This window comes from Haliaeetus albicilla, chromosome W (genome assembly GCF_947461875.1).
Source record: "Haliaeetus albicilla chromosome W, bHalAlb1.1, whole genome shotgun sequence".
Taxonomy (NCBI): Eukaryota; Metazoa; Chordata; class Aves; order Accipitriformes; family Accipitridae; genus Haliaeetus; species Haliaeetus albicilla.
In genome coordinates, this window is record NC_091515.1 from 12,283,610 (window position 1) to 12,298,007 (window position 14,398).

General features: G+C 46.6%; 1 protein-coding gene and 1 long non-coding RNA gene across 5 annotated transcripts in view; one reads left to right on the forward strand and one right to left on the reverse strand.

Annotated features, from left to right (window-relative positions):
- Positions 1-14,398, reverse strand: part of LOC138683278 (uncharacterized) — a 260,146-nt gene that overhangs the window by 51,826 nt on the left and 193,922 nt on the right. The gene's annotated exons all lie outside the window — the stretch shown is intronic.
- Positions 14,072-14,398, forward strand: part of LOC138681753 (phosphatidylinositol 3-kinase regulatory subunit alpha-like) — a 106,860-nt gene continuing 106,533 nt past the window's right edge. For 2 of the 4 annotated variants that reach the window (XM_069774849.1, XM_069774850.1), the window contains exon 1: positions 14,072-14,205. The gene's annotated coding sequence lies outside the window, so the exon portion shown is untranslated. The remainder of the gene's footprint in view (positions 14,206-14,398) is intronic. The other 2 variants (XM_069774851.1, XM_069774853.1) reach the window with 1 other exon arrangement.

The following is a 14,398-nucleotide window of genomic DNA, read 5'->3' on the forward strand; positions in this document are numbered from 1 at the left end:
CTTCCCTGGCGTGGGTCCTTTCCGTGGTCTGATTTTCAGTCACTCCCATGGAGTCATCGCCATCTATGGGGGCCTCCGCTCCACCGTACTCCTCCATGGGCTGCAGGGGGATAGCCTGCTGTCTCACCATGGGCTGCAGGGGCATCACCTCCTCCGGTGCACCTCCTCCCCCTCCTTCTTCACTGACCTCTGTATCTGCATAGGTGGTCCTCTCACATTCCAATCCCCTACTCACTACCGGTTCCCCTTCTTAAGTATGTTATCCCAGAGGTGCTACTGCCGTCACTGATTGGGTCAGCCTGGGCCAGAGGCGGGTCTGACTTGGAGCCAGGGGAGCTTCTAGCAGCTACTCACCAGAGCCACCCCTGTGGCCCCTCCCCCACTACCAAAAAAACCCCACGCAACACAAACCCATAATACTCTACAAAAGCACATCTAAATTGGCAAGCTTTCCAAGGCTTGGGCTTGCATCTTATACACTTTGCAAAAGAAGGGAAGGTGCCATCTATCAAGTACCCATATTGAGACTTACTGTGATGAGTGACTCCTATGAATAATTGATTTAAGGGTCCAGGATCTCTCAGAAAATTGGTAATAAAATGTGACCTCTTCCACTTGGATGTTATTGGAAGAAACTAGACAACTCTATACAAACTGATATGAAATAACTAGAAGGTCTTAACCTAAATTAGACTTCATCTGTTTCTCAGACAGAGCTCACTACTGCAGGATGTGAATTTCCCTGTGATCAGATGTCAATACCAAAACCTACAAATGGCATTTTTAGGGAAACAGCCTCAATAGAAAATGCATCTATGGATGGCCATGGAAATTTCGATACATTATTACTCATGGGGGTCTTATTGCTCCTGGTAGTCTTATTCAGACAGTGCTGATAGACATCGGGTTCATAAATGATACAGCACACGTGAAAACTTCCAAGATTTCCATTCATGTGTGTAGGGTTCAATTATATGGAACTTAGTGACTGGGCCTGAAAGTAGCTCATGGTCGCAAGAGCATTCCAGATGCCTTTAGAAGGCCTTGAACAGAATAAACAAGAAGACAGAAAAAGAAAGATCCCAATTAGAAAAACACAGGTGCGCATTCCACGATAAAGGGAAGTTGGCACAAACAACCTCAATTTGGCAGTTTATCTTAACCAATTAGACTGAGACAAGTTTCACATGCTCTAACATAGCCAATTATGTCCTGTGTTTATGCACGTGTACAGAGTGAGTATAACCAACTATATCTTATGTTTATACACATGTACAGTGTCGATATAACCAATCACATTTTATGTTTGTGCGCGTGGACACCAAATGCTTGCATGCAGCAACCAATCAAAGCTTCTTAGGAACTTAGAGAATTGTATAAAAATGATCAGCTAGGCTCAATAAACTGGCAACTTTAATCATCATATTGGTGTCCTGTTGTCCGTTCCTGCATGGAATAACCCTACATCTGGCGATCTCCGACGTGATCTGCTAAGGAACAAGAGGGGAACACTAACGACTGAAAAGGCAGGGGAAATTGCCGCGGATGCCGGTGGGCTTAGAAGAGAAGCGCCGAGCTGCTCGAGAGAGGCAGGAATCGTAAGCTTACGTGATAAAAGGCGGCATGGGTATCGCAGCATCTGCGAAGGAAAAGGCAGCCGTAAAGACATTTACGAGGCTGGTTGAAAAAACAGAGACGGATATTAAAAAGGACTCGCCTGTAAAGCAGGTGAGTGGTCGGGGGAGGAGATGGGGTCTACGCTTTCCAAAGAAGAAGAAGCGGTAGTTAAGCTCCCCCAACATATACTCTCAGAGAGAAGCAAAAAATATGATACAGCTTGTTTAAAGTGGCTTCTACAATGGAGCAAGGACAGAAACCTTTTAATTAGTGTGGGTACAGCTTTTGAGCTTATGTAAGAGACTGAATTCTTATCCTGAACCATTTGCTTCAAAGATTGTTAGGTGTGGGGGACTGGACCATCATCTCAAGGAACTGTGAACTGCTTATCTTGAGCCCTTTGTCTCTAACATGGCCTGTTAAGCAGGACACTCCTCTGTCCATAAGGATGATTACCAGGCCATTGAGGCATCCAGAGGAGGAAACGGGGCTGGAGCTGATAAGATACTGGTTTCGGGTGTTGATCACGCGAAGGTCATGTGATAGACGAAACCTGCAGCGCATGACATCATTGAAATATGCCCTATAAAAAACCCATAGAGACAAGCTGTGGGGGCCTTCTTCACCACCAAAGGATTGAAGACTGAGGACCAACGGGACACCGCTGGATCCGTGGTGGTGACTATCCTAGCAATCCTATCCCGACTGCTTGCTTAATTTCTACCTTTTCTTCCATTCTATCCTATCGCCACCATTTTCCACTTTTGATACTTTTGATAATAAAACCTATTTTCACTATACGGCATTTGACCTCGTTTGTGTCTTAATCTCGCTCTTGGGATCATATCGAAACCTTTCCCAACATTGGATCGGGACAGCTTAGTACCTGGGAAGCTATCGGAACCTCCCTATGGGATGAAATTAGTGACGGGTCTAAAGAAGTTAAAGGTCTTGCAACTTTATGGAAATTGATTAAGACACCTCTGCAAGAAATGAAAGCAGATCGTAAAGCAGCTGTGTCTGCTTTTGCTGCTCTCTCTCCAACCGCAAGCGAAAGGGAAAAGCGGGGAGAAAAACATAATGCAGCGAGAGAGACTTTTGGCTTCCCCGGAGCTTTTCTGCCTGCTCCTGTGCCCTTGACTTCTGCTCCACTCCCTGGGGCTGCCGATATTAATCAGCCATCTGACAGTTCCCAAGCCTCCCTAACCGTACGATTAAAGGAAACCCTACAGAATCAGGGAGTGAGTAAAAATCCACCTATGAGAAAACAGCCCCCAGATACCACCGTTCAACATGAACAAATTATACCTCACATATACCCTGATTCAAATAATGCAAACGAGGATTTGGCTACTATAATACAAGAACAAGAGAAAGCTAAAATACATGCTGAAGCTCACGCTGCAGCGCTCGCGGTAGCATTACAATCGATGGTGCAACAGGGAAAAGGAGACCACAGCCCACACAAAGGCCCTTTAGCATGTTATTGGTGTGGTCAACCGGGGCATTTGAAACGTACATGCCCTCAACACATAGCAACACAGCCTCGATCTACGCCAGCACTAGCTAACAGCAGTCAGTCAAACTTTTCTGGGGTCTGTAACAAGTGCGACAAGTTCAGACACAAAGCCAGAGACTGTCGATCAAGGTTTAAAAAAGATGGAACGCCGTTAACATTCAACAATCAGGGAAACAGAACAATAAGCGCCAGGATGAGGGGCGCCAAGATATCAAGTGCCTCTCAAACAGGGGTGACGGCGTGCCCGGCTGTCTTTCAAGACTCAGGGCAGCCACAAAAGGAAGTGCAGGAGTTGACCTGGCCGTTGCCACTGACACAACAATAACTGATGATAAAGTTCATGTGGTTCCATCGAATGCTACCGGGCCTTTGGGTCTTGGACTAAGTGCATTGCTTTTAGGACGCTCTTCCGTTTCTAAACAAGGAATCTTTGTCTTGCCTGGAGTTATCGATGCTGATTTCACAGGAACCATTTCAATTATGGTGAAAGTATTTGTTCCTCCTGTAACAATTATGGCTGGAACCCGGATTGCTCAACTGGTACCCTTCAAGGCTAGTGTCCCCTGTGTCGGAGACATTGAACGAAGGGACGGGGGATTCGGATCCACTGACACACCATTCGTGGCCTTCACAGAAATAATTGGATCCTCCAAACCCATTCATCATTTTAATCTATATGGACCTTTGGGAAAATCTCTACTCCATAAACGTATGCTCCTTGACACAGGGTCTGATGTGACCATAATTCCAAAGGAAGAATGGTTCAGGGATTGGGAATTACAAAATATCGACACTGTGGTAACTGGTATTGGAGGCCAGAAATCCACACAAATCAGCATGCATTTTATAACGGTTGAAGACTGTGAAGACAAAAGGACAGCACATGTAAGGCCTTATGTTTTAAATACTACTGTATGGCTTTTAGATCAGGACGCTTTAGCGCAATGGGGAGTTAGATTGTCCACGCATTTTTAGCAGCGGCCATTGACAAGCGACCAACCCTGAGACTAAAATGGCTAATGGACAGCCCCATTTGGGTTGATCAATGGCCGCTTCCAACAGAAAAGGTCGCTGCTTTGGAGCAACTCGTGGCTGAACAAGTGGAAGCAGGGCATTTGGTTCCTTCTACAAGCCCGTGGAACACTCCCGTATTTACCATTTTGAAAAAGTCTGGAAAATGGCATTTACTGCAAGATTTGCGTGCAGTGAACAAAGTAATGCAAGATATGGGATCCTTACAGCCTGGTATTCCAACCCCTACTATGCTCCCCAGAGACTGGCCTTTGATTGTTGTTGACCTTAAAGACTGGTTCTTTACAATTCCTTTGCATCCAGATGACTGTGAGAAATTTGCTTTTACCGTTCCAACAGTAAATCGACATGTGCCGGCTAAAAGGTATCACTGGGTCGTTTTACCACAAGGCATGAAAAATTCACCGACTATATATCAATGGTTTGTTGACATCGCTCTCGAACCATTTCGCAAAAAATGGAAAGAGGCTCTGATTTATCATTACATGGACGACCTGCTGGTCTGCGCACAACAACTTTCACATGAACAGGTATTATTTGACCTTAAATTATACCTTGGGGCGTATGGCTTAGTCATAGCCCCAGAAAAAGTTCAGCTAACAGCACCCTGGAAATATCTGGGTTTGCAAGTTGCGGAAGCCTCTGTTTGTCCACAGAAGCTGTCGCTACACAAAGACATACGAAATATACATGATGTACAAAAACTTGTCAGAGACCTACAGTGGATTCGGCCTTATTGTGGTATTACAAATACAGCCTTACAGCCGCTGCTGGATTTATTGCGGGGCAGCAATAGTTTAACTTCTGCAATACAACTAAGTGCATCGGGGCGGCAAGTCTTGACAGCAATTGAGCAGAAAATCACATCATCCATGTCTGGCAGATATATCCCTGATTTGTCCATAAATTTATATGTATATAACTCAGATAAGGAAGTTGCGGGAATTTTGGGTCAGTGGGATGAGCGATGGGAACAAAACCCATTGATAATAATAGAATGGATATTCTTGCCTGCTAGCATGTCAAAAACGGTAGTCACTAGAACTGAAGCCCTGGGAATGTGCATTCAAAAAGCAGGGGTAAGGGCGACACAAATTTCAGGGAAGCAAATAGACAAAAATTATTTTACCTATGTCACTTGATATTGTGAATAATGCCATGATGAAAAATGACTGCCTTGCAGTAGCTCTGATGGGTTTTAAGGGGGAAGTGGACAATCACTATCCCCCTCACCCATTGTTTAAAACAATGTTGACAATGGAACCACGCTCTATTTGCAGCGAAAGCCCACTGGAGGCCATTACCGTTTTTACTGATGCTAGCAGCAAAACAGGTAAAGCGGGATTTGTATATCTTCAGGATGGATCCTGGAAATCCGAAGTCGTTCTGTCAGAGGGGTCAGTACAGGTGCTTGAGCTATTAGCCGTATGCTCTGTTTTCAAAAAATGGGATAAAACACCTGTCAACATTGTTTCGGATTCTCAATATGTCGTTGGGATAGTCAAACGTATGCATAGATCCTTGCTAAAAACTGTAAGTAATAAGCAGCTGTTTATGGCACTTTTGAAATTATGGATGTTATTAGAAAGACGAACAGACTTATTTTTTATCGATCATATTCGTAGCCATACAACGTTGCCGGGATTCATTGTGGAAGGTAATGCGCGCGCGGATCAACTGGTAGTAGCCAATGCAGACATCTATTTTAATACACCCAAACCTGATTTGTTTGGACAAGCGCTGCTATCCCATAAATTTTATCATCAGTCGGCAAAAGCGCTGAGTAAACAATTTGATCTCCCGTTGCAGCAAGCCAGAACTATTATTGCTGCTTGCCCTGACTGTGCGAACATTCCAAACTTACAACCGCAAGGGGTGAACCCCCGGGACTATCACCATTGCAAATTTGGCAAACAGATGTTACGGAGTATCCCAGTTTTGGGAAATATAAATACGTTCATGTATCTATTGACACATATTCGAACCTTATGTGGGCTACTGTTCATGTATCAACTAATGCCAGATCCGTAATTAAGCACCTTTTGGCAGCATTTGCTGCCATGGGAGTGCCAACAGAAATTAAAACAGACAATGGCCCGGGATATCGCGCACAGTCATTAGAAACATTTTTACAGCTGTGGGGGGTAACTCATAATTTTGGCGTACCCCATAATTCTACTGGTCAAGCTATCGTTGAACGTGCACACTGGACCTTAAAGGATCGTTTAAACATTTTAAAAACGGGGGAAGACATGCGGCATTGTACCCCCCAAGAGTTAATAAGCAAAGCACTATATGTTTTGAATTGGCTACAGCCACGTGGTACTGAGGATCAGATCCCAATTAATAATCATATGTGTGGGAGCAAAAATGTTGATAAAAACCAGCCGCAAGTTTCAATATTCAATCCAGTTTTACAGCAATGGCAGGGACCTTGCAAATTATTCACGTGGGGAAGAGGGTATGCTTGTGTTTCCACAGGTAACGAACAGCCCCATTGGATACCGGCGAAATGGGTCAAGCCATGGATTGAGCGACCAGATGTCACAAACAACTCAGAAGATAGGGAACAAGAGGCAGTGGAGACTTCAGCAGGTCCTGAAGCCCTAGATAGACTGCCTAGACAAATCACGACGGAGACCGGCAGTCAATGCGGAAATTAAGAACGCGTGTGAAAAACACGGAGTACGGTACCGGCCCTGGATATGTATCTTAGTGCGAATGGGTGAAAGGGATAGAAAATTTTGTGTGTGATCATTGTGATAGAAATTTAACTAACCAACTAACCTATAACTAATCGTATAGAGAATAAGCAGCTTAGAGCTATTGCAGCAAATATATATGATTTAATGTTGATTGGTATCCGGCGAAACATTACTCATAAGAGCCGAGTGTAGAAGTAGTATTAAGATACCCCGATATGTAGTCATTTATGATAAAGACCAAAAAAAAAAAAAAAAAAAGGATTTGGAAAAGCAAATGGTAGTGATAATGATTGCGATGACCTTAGTCACGGGATCTGTATTTAAAATTGACTGATTTTTGTCTGTCCTTAGCTACACCAGGGGATCCTTTTTGCACATGTCTAATTGGGTATCCAGACTTTAACCCTAAATTTTACAGCTCATGGTACAACCAGACTAATTACAATATAGAATTTGAGAAATTCAACATGATGACAACAAGCGATGTGGTGATGTGCATAAAGATTAGTGAAAAGTGGTGGCCCTCTTTGATAGGAGCTAAACAGCAACAATTGTTTGAGGAAAACCTTCTGATTAGTGTGAGCTTGCCCCTTCAGGAGTTGGATCTAATGTTTTCTTTACCCCCAGTTGAGGTAACCAATATTTCCCATTTAGAAGATTGTCGATATCTCCGATCACAATTACAACCATATAATGGTATAGGAGTGATATTTTTTGGGGGGACGCCGTTTTGGTAAAGAAGGAGAAAGAGCGATCAGGGTCATACTTTATAGGATGGCAGAACATAACAGGGTTACCTTTATGGCCTGACGTTGATACTGCAAGTTTGGATGTAAATACTGCGGGGGGAAAGTTGTTGCCCCCAGGAGTGTTTTTGATTTGTGGAGATAGGACATGGGTGTGAAGAGTTTGAAGGAATGTGTTGCATGAACCTGTCGGACCATTCTATAAGCATTCACAAACAGTTAAGTCAATTACAAGAGAACCTAAACAAGATTGGATACTATACTGACCCATTTAGTGACTGGTTAGAATCATTGGGGTTTGGGCCTTGGATACGGCAAATATTAAAGTGGTCGATTTTCTTGGTGGCTCCTGTATTCATACTCTTGGCTATTATCCCATGTATGATTCGATGCTCACGAATGATGGTGACTAGATCTGTTAATGCTCTCTCAAAAAAAAAAAAAAAAAAAGAGTAGGGAATCTCTCTCCACAAGAAAAGTTAGCTAAAGACAAAATTAGAGGTAAGGTCATGGTTTTAGTTAAGAATCTAGAAACAGGGCAATGGGAAGGTCCATTTTCATTAATAACCTGGGGGCGAGATTATGCTTGTGTTTCCACAGATGCGGGCCCACAATGGACTCCCACTCGATTTGTATGACCATCATCATCTGGAACATCCTAGATGGTGCGGCAATATGAATACTACCTCAGCCAAAAACTAATGTATAGGTCACCTTGGTTAACATAACAGGTCAAGATTCTCTGTGCATTGCAACCGCATCACAAAGCCCATGAACCAATAGACAGGTGGCTATGACTCGTGCTGTGTGCCTGGCCAGCAAGCGCATGCGTCATAGGTTGCAACTGAGGCGGATTTTGGCACCCGCTGGCCATGTGTGCTGAAATCCGTTCCTCTGCAAATGTATAAATACCGGGATTTTCCAAAGAGCATCGGGCTGGTGTATGGCAAGGCCATCGTTGCCTCCGTGGGAACGCCCACATAAAGCTGACACCTACCGATTGCTGGGCTGAGTTTGCAGAGCAAGACGGCACAAGAATGTACAGATGGTCCATCCTTGTATGTTGCAATGTGTTTAAAAATTAATTGATAGATCAAGTAAGGCTGTGGTAATTGTCAAAAACCAAAAAAGGGGGAGATGTAGGGTTCAATTATATGGAGCTTAGTGACTGGGCCTGAAAGTAGCTCACGGTCGCAAGAGCATTCCAGACGCCTTTAGAAGGCCTTGAACAGAATAAACAAGAAGACAGAAAAAGAAAGATCCCAATTAGAAAAACACAGGTGCGCATTCCACGATAAAGGGAAGTTGGCACAAACAACCTCAATTTGGCAGTTTATCTTGACCAATTAGACTGAGATAAGTTTCGCATGCTCTAGTTAATATAGCCAATTATGTCCTGTGTTTATGCGCGTGTACAGAGTGAGTATAACCAACTATATCTTATGTTTATACACATGTACAGTGTCGATATAACCAATCACATTTTATGTTTGTGCGCGTGGACACCAAATGCTTGCATGCAGCAACGAATCAAAGCTTCTTAGGAACTTAGAGAATTGTATAAAAATGATCAGCTAGGCTCAATAAACTGGCGACTTTAATCATCATATTGGTGTCCTGTTGTCCGTTCCCGCATGGAATAACCCTACACATGTGTATTGTGTCTGGCTGAGATGGAGTTAACTTTCCCCATAGCAGCCTTCATAGTGCTATACTTTGCATTTGTAGCTAGAAAGGTGTTGATAACACACCAGTGGTTTGGCTACTGCACAGCATCAAGAAGGTCTCTCCAACATCCCACTCCCCACCCCCAAAGGGCAGTAGGCTGGGGCTGGGCAAGATCTTGGGAGGGGACATAGCCAGGACAGCTGACCTAAACTAACCAAACAGATATTCCATACTGTATGATGTCAGCTCAGATATAAAAGCTAAGTACAGGGAGAAGGAAGGGGGGCATTTTTGTCTTCCGGAGCAACCATTTACGTGTATTGAAGCCCTGCTTCCCAGGAAGTGGCTAGACATTGCCTGCTGATGGGAAGTAGAGAATAACATCATTTGTTTTCCTTTGCTTCTGTGCGTGGCCTTTGCTTTTTCTTTATTAAACTGCCCTTATCTTGACCCACAATTTCTTTTCCATCTTATTTTCTCCCCCCATCTTGCTGAGGAGGGGAGTGACAGAGCAGCTCATTGGGCACCTGGCATCCAGCCAGGGTCAGCCCACCACAGTCCTTTTTGGCACCCAATGTGGGGCTCGAGACAACGGCAGTTGTGTATTAAGCGTGTGTTGTGGTTTAACCCCAGCCGACAACTAAGAACTACGCAGATGCTCACTCACTCCCCCAACCAGTGGGATGAGGAGGAGAATCAAAAAAAAGTAAAACTCATGGGTTGAGAAAAAGACTGTTTACTGGGAAAGAAAGGAAGAAAATAATAATTATAATGATAATAATAACCATGACATATAACAATAATAATAATAAAAGAATTAGAATATACAAAACAAGTGATGCACAATGCAATTGCTCACCACTCGCCGACCAGTGCCCAGTTAGTTCCTGAGCAGCGATCCCCCCACCTCCACTCCCCCCAGTTTATATACTAGGTATGACGTCACATGGTATGGAATACCCTGTTGGCCACTTTGGGTCAGGTGTCCTGGCTGTGTCCCCTCCCAACTTCCTGTGCCCCTCCAGCTTTCTTGCTGGCTGGGCATAAGAAGCTGAAAAATCCTTGACCTTAGACTAAACACTACTTAGCAACAACTGAAAACATCAGTGTTATGAACATTCTTCTCATACTGAACCCAAAACATAGCACTATACCAGTTACTAGAAAGAAAATTAACTCTATCCCAGCCAAAACCAGGACAGCATGCTATAGCTATAGTAGTTATTCAGTGGCAAGCTCCTGTGCGGGTCATGGAGTTTGTTGGCTGCACTGCTTATCTCTTTATTTCGCTGAGCTTGGGAACATGCTAGTACAAACAATGACTATGTGCTTTGCCCTGGCATTGATGGCCTTGCTGTGCTGGGGGAGCTATCTTGTGGAGGGGATGAGGGAATAAATCTCCCTATCCCTACCTGATATTGATGTGGATGGCTTTATTACGCAGGTTCCTGAGGTCCTTGTTCACCATTACGTGAGCTGTTTAATACGACTAATTAACACTATTGGCATATTATGGACTGTTGTGGTATAACCCCAGCCAGCAACTAAGCACCATGCAGCCGCTCACTCGCTCCCCCCCATCCAGTGGGATGGGGGAGAAAATTGGGAAAAAGAAGTAAAACTTGTGGGTTGAGAGAAGAACGGTTTAATAGAACAGAAAAGAAGAAACTAATAATGATAATGATAACACTAATAAAATGACAACAGCAATAATGAAAGGATTGGAATATGCAAGTGATGCACAATTCAATTGCTCACCACCCACCGATCGACACCCAGTAAATCCCCGAGTGGTGATCCCCCCACCCCCACTCCCCCCAAGTTTATATACAAGATGGGACGTCACATGGTATGGAATACCCCATTGGCCACTTTGGGTCAGGTGCCCTGGCTGTGTCCTGTGCCAATTTCTTGTGCCCCTCCAGCTTTCTCGCTGGCTAGGCATGAGAAGCTGAAAAATTCTTGACTTTAGACTAAACACTACTTAGCAACAACTGAAAACATCAGTGTTATCAACATTCTTCTCATACTGAACTCAAAACATAGCACTGTACCAGCTACTAGGAAGACAATTAACTGTATCCCAGCTGAAAACAGGACATGGGGTTTGTGGAATGTGGTCCCATCCTGGTGTAAGAGAAGACAAATTTTGGGTGAGGCGATACTGAAATGTGCCCTCAAGCGACGGGTCCCTGGGTGGCAGGGTGTATAGAAGGATTTGGGCAGATTCCTAGGACGGTTATCACCTACCATAATCTGGGACTTTACACCCAAACAGGCAAGCAACCCTGGCAAACTGATGCACCACCTGATAGAAGGGTGCCTTGCCTATCCCAATGAAAACCAGCAGCTTCTCGCACTGTACTGGGGCCTGGCCTATGCCTACCGAGCCACAGGTCAGTACTCTCAGAGGATCATGGTTGAGGCAGGGACCCAGACTGCATCTGAGGACACCATGCTCGAGATAGGGACCCAAACAACAACAACAACTACAGTAATTGCCCCAATAGTGAAAAAGAGACAGTGGACAAGGAGATCAACAGCTCCATACCATCGATTAGTAAGGGAAGATGAAGAAGAGGAAGGGTTTGATCAAGAAGCCGGTCCTTCAGCAGAGAAATGGGAGGAAAGAGTGAGAGAATTCAGACAGGAAGCGGAAACTACCCGGTCCCTGACATCCTCAGAACTTCGGGACTTGCGGAAAAATTACAGCCACCAGCCGGGTGAGCGGATTGCTGCCTGGCTGCTCTGATGCTGGGATAATGGGGCTGACAGTCAGCAATTGGAAGGGAAGGAAGTCCAACAGCTGGGATCCCTCGCTAGAAACCGGGGAATTGAAAGAGGAATTGGAAAAGAGGCAGCAATTTGCAGTCTCTGGAGCCAGCTCCTCTCAAGTGTGAGGGCAAGATATCCATTCAAGGAAGATCTTGTGAACTCCTCAGGAAAGTGGACTACCACAGATGAAGGCATCCAGTACCTGAGAGAGTCAGCAGTGGTGGAAGTCATCTACAGTGGTCTAGATGTTGAGGAGCTCTCCAAAGATCCAGAGGATGACCTGTTCACACAGGCCATGTGGAGGAAGGTGATTCAAGGTGCCCCAGCATCATATTCTAACAGCTTGGCAGCAATGTATTGCCAGGACATGGATACACCAACTGTGGAGAAAGTGTCGTCTTGGCTCCAAAACTTTCAAGAAAATCTCTGTGTCTCCTCATCCCTACAGGACAGTGCCTTGGCTGTTAGGGACGCTCCAAGAAATCAGTCCTCTCCTGCCCCGGTCAGAGGGAAAGGGAGCCCAAGGCGTATGCCACGTGGTACACTCTGGTTCTTCCTGCGTGACCAAGGGGAAGACATGAGGAAGTGGGGTGGTGAACCCACCTTTAAGCTGGAAGCCCGTGTACGTGAACTGAGAGGGAAGACAGCTGTTAAGAAGGGGTCACCCAAGAAGAAGGCTGTCAGCGTAGTTGCTGTAGAGGCCCAAGAAAGCAATCAGTGATCCTCCAGGCATAGAAGAACTGAAACCACCTCCCTTGATTCCGGTGAGGGGACTTCTGGTCTGGCACCGCAAGGGTTGGACAGTGAATACTCTGACGAGGAACAGCAAAAGAGGGTCCCTGCCTTTGGCCAGGAGGAGGAAAGGGATGACCGGATATACTGGACTGTGTGGATTCGATGGCCTGGCACATCAGACCCACAGAAGTATAAGGCTTTGGTAGACACTGGTGCACAGTGTACGCTGGTGCCATCAGAGTATAGGGGCACATAACCCATGTGGATCTCTGGAGTGACAGGGGGATGCCAAGAATTGTCTGTATTGAAGGCTGAGGTGAGCTTAACAGGGGACAAGTGGGAAAAGCACCCCATTGTGACTGGCCCAGAGGCCCCTTGTATCCTTGGCATAGACTACCTCAGAAGAGGGTATTTCAAGGACCCAAAGGTTCGAGCCGCTTCAGAAGTTGTTGGTACAGAAGCATATCTCCTCTTGCCACTGCGATTGTCTGGGCTACACTGGATGTTCAAAGGAAACATCCCCTCTACACATCATGCACCCAGCGCTACATGGAGTAAGTGGATAGCATTGATCACGCAACGAGCTCAACTGGGGAAATCCAACTACCCAGGAATTCTGGAAGAGATCATGGACTGGCCAGAAGGCAGAGATTTTGGAGCATCGCCTGAGGAGGTGGCTCGCACCCAAGAGGCACCGCCATATAATGAGTTATCAGAAGATGAAAGGCGTTATGCTTTGTTTACTGATGGATCTTGTCATGAGGAATAGACCCACTGCGGCGGGCTGGCAGGGGATGGCAGGCTGCCATCACCCTGCCACATGGCATGACCCTGCTCAGGACCCAGTGGCCCACTCATGTCCCAGGTACAGGGGAGCAGAGGTGGCTGTTTTGTTCTGGACTCCTTCCACCAACGTAACATATTACGTCAATTGTGGGGGAGGGAAGAAAAAAAGAGGAGAAAAATCCCTAAAGAGGAACTAGGAAGAAGCACATGTTCCTCTCACCATTGCTCCCCATCCTAACTTTGCCTTCTGCGGCTGAGGAGGCGCCCGGGCCTCGCCGGCACCGCCAGGCCCCACGCCTCGGGGATAGCGACCCCGGCCCCACTCCGCCACGGACGGGAGCTGCAGGCGGCCTGACCCCGCCGCTGACAGCCAGCCCCACGGGCCAGGCTGTGACGAACCCGCGGTCAGGGCGCGGGGCGGGCGGTGGTGGGCACCGCCCCTCGGCCGCTGTCAGTCAGCGGGCGGGGCGGGGCAGGGCAGGGGCGGTGGTGGTTACGGCGCCGCCGAGCACGGCTGGGTGAAGTCGCGCCTGGGCGTGTGGCGGGATGGATGCCCGACGGAGAGCAGGGCGACGCGGTAGCCGCTGCCCGGCGGCGGGAGGGAGACGTCGTCGCTGCTGAGGTAAAGCAGGTGCTGCCCCCCGGGAGCCCGCCGTGGCAGGGGGGCAGGGCCGGGCCGCCGCTCGAGATCTGGGCACCAGCCGTTCCTGCGGGGTGACAGGCCGAGTGGGAGCGCCGCCGCCCCGGTTTGTGCAACTTCTTCCTCTGTCCGGGGCCGGCTGTGTCGCCGCCGAGCTCTCCGGCGCGGCAGGCCC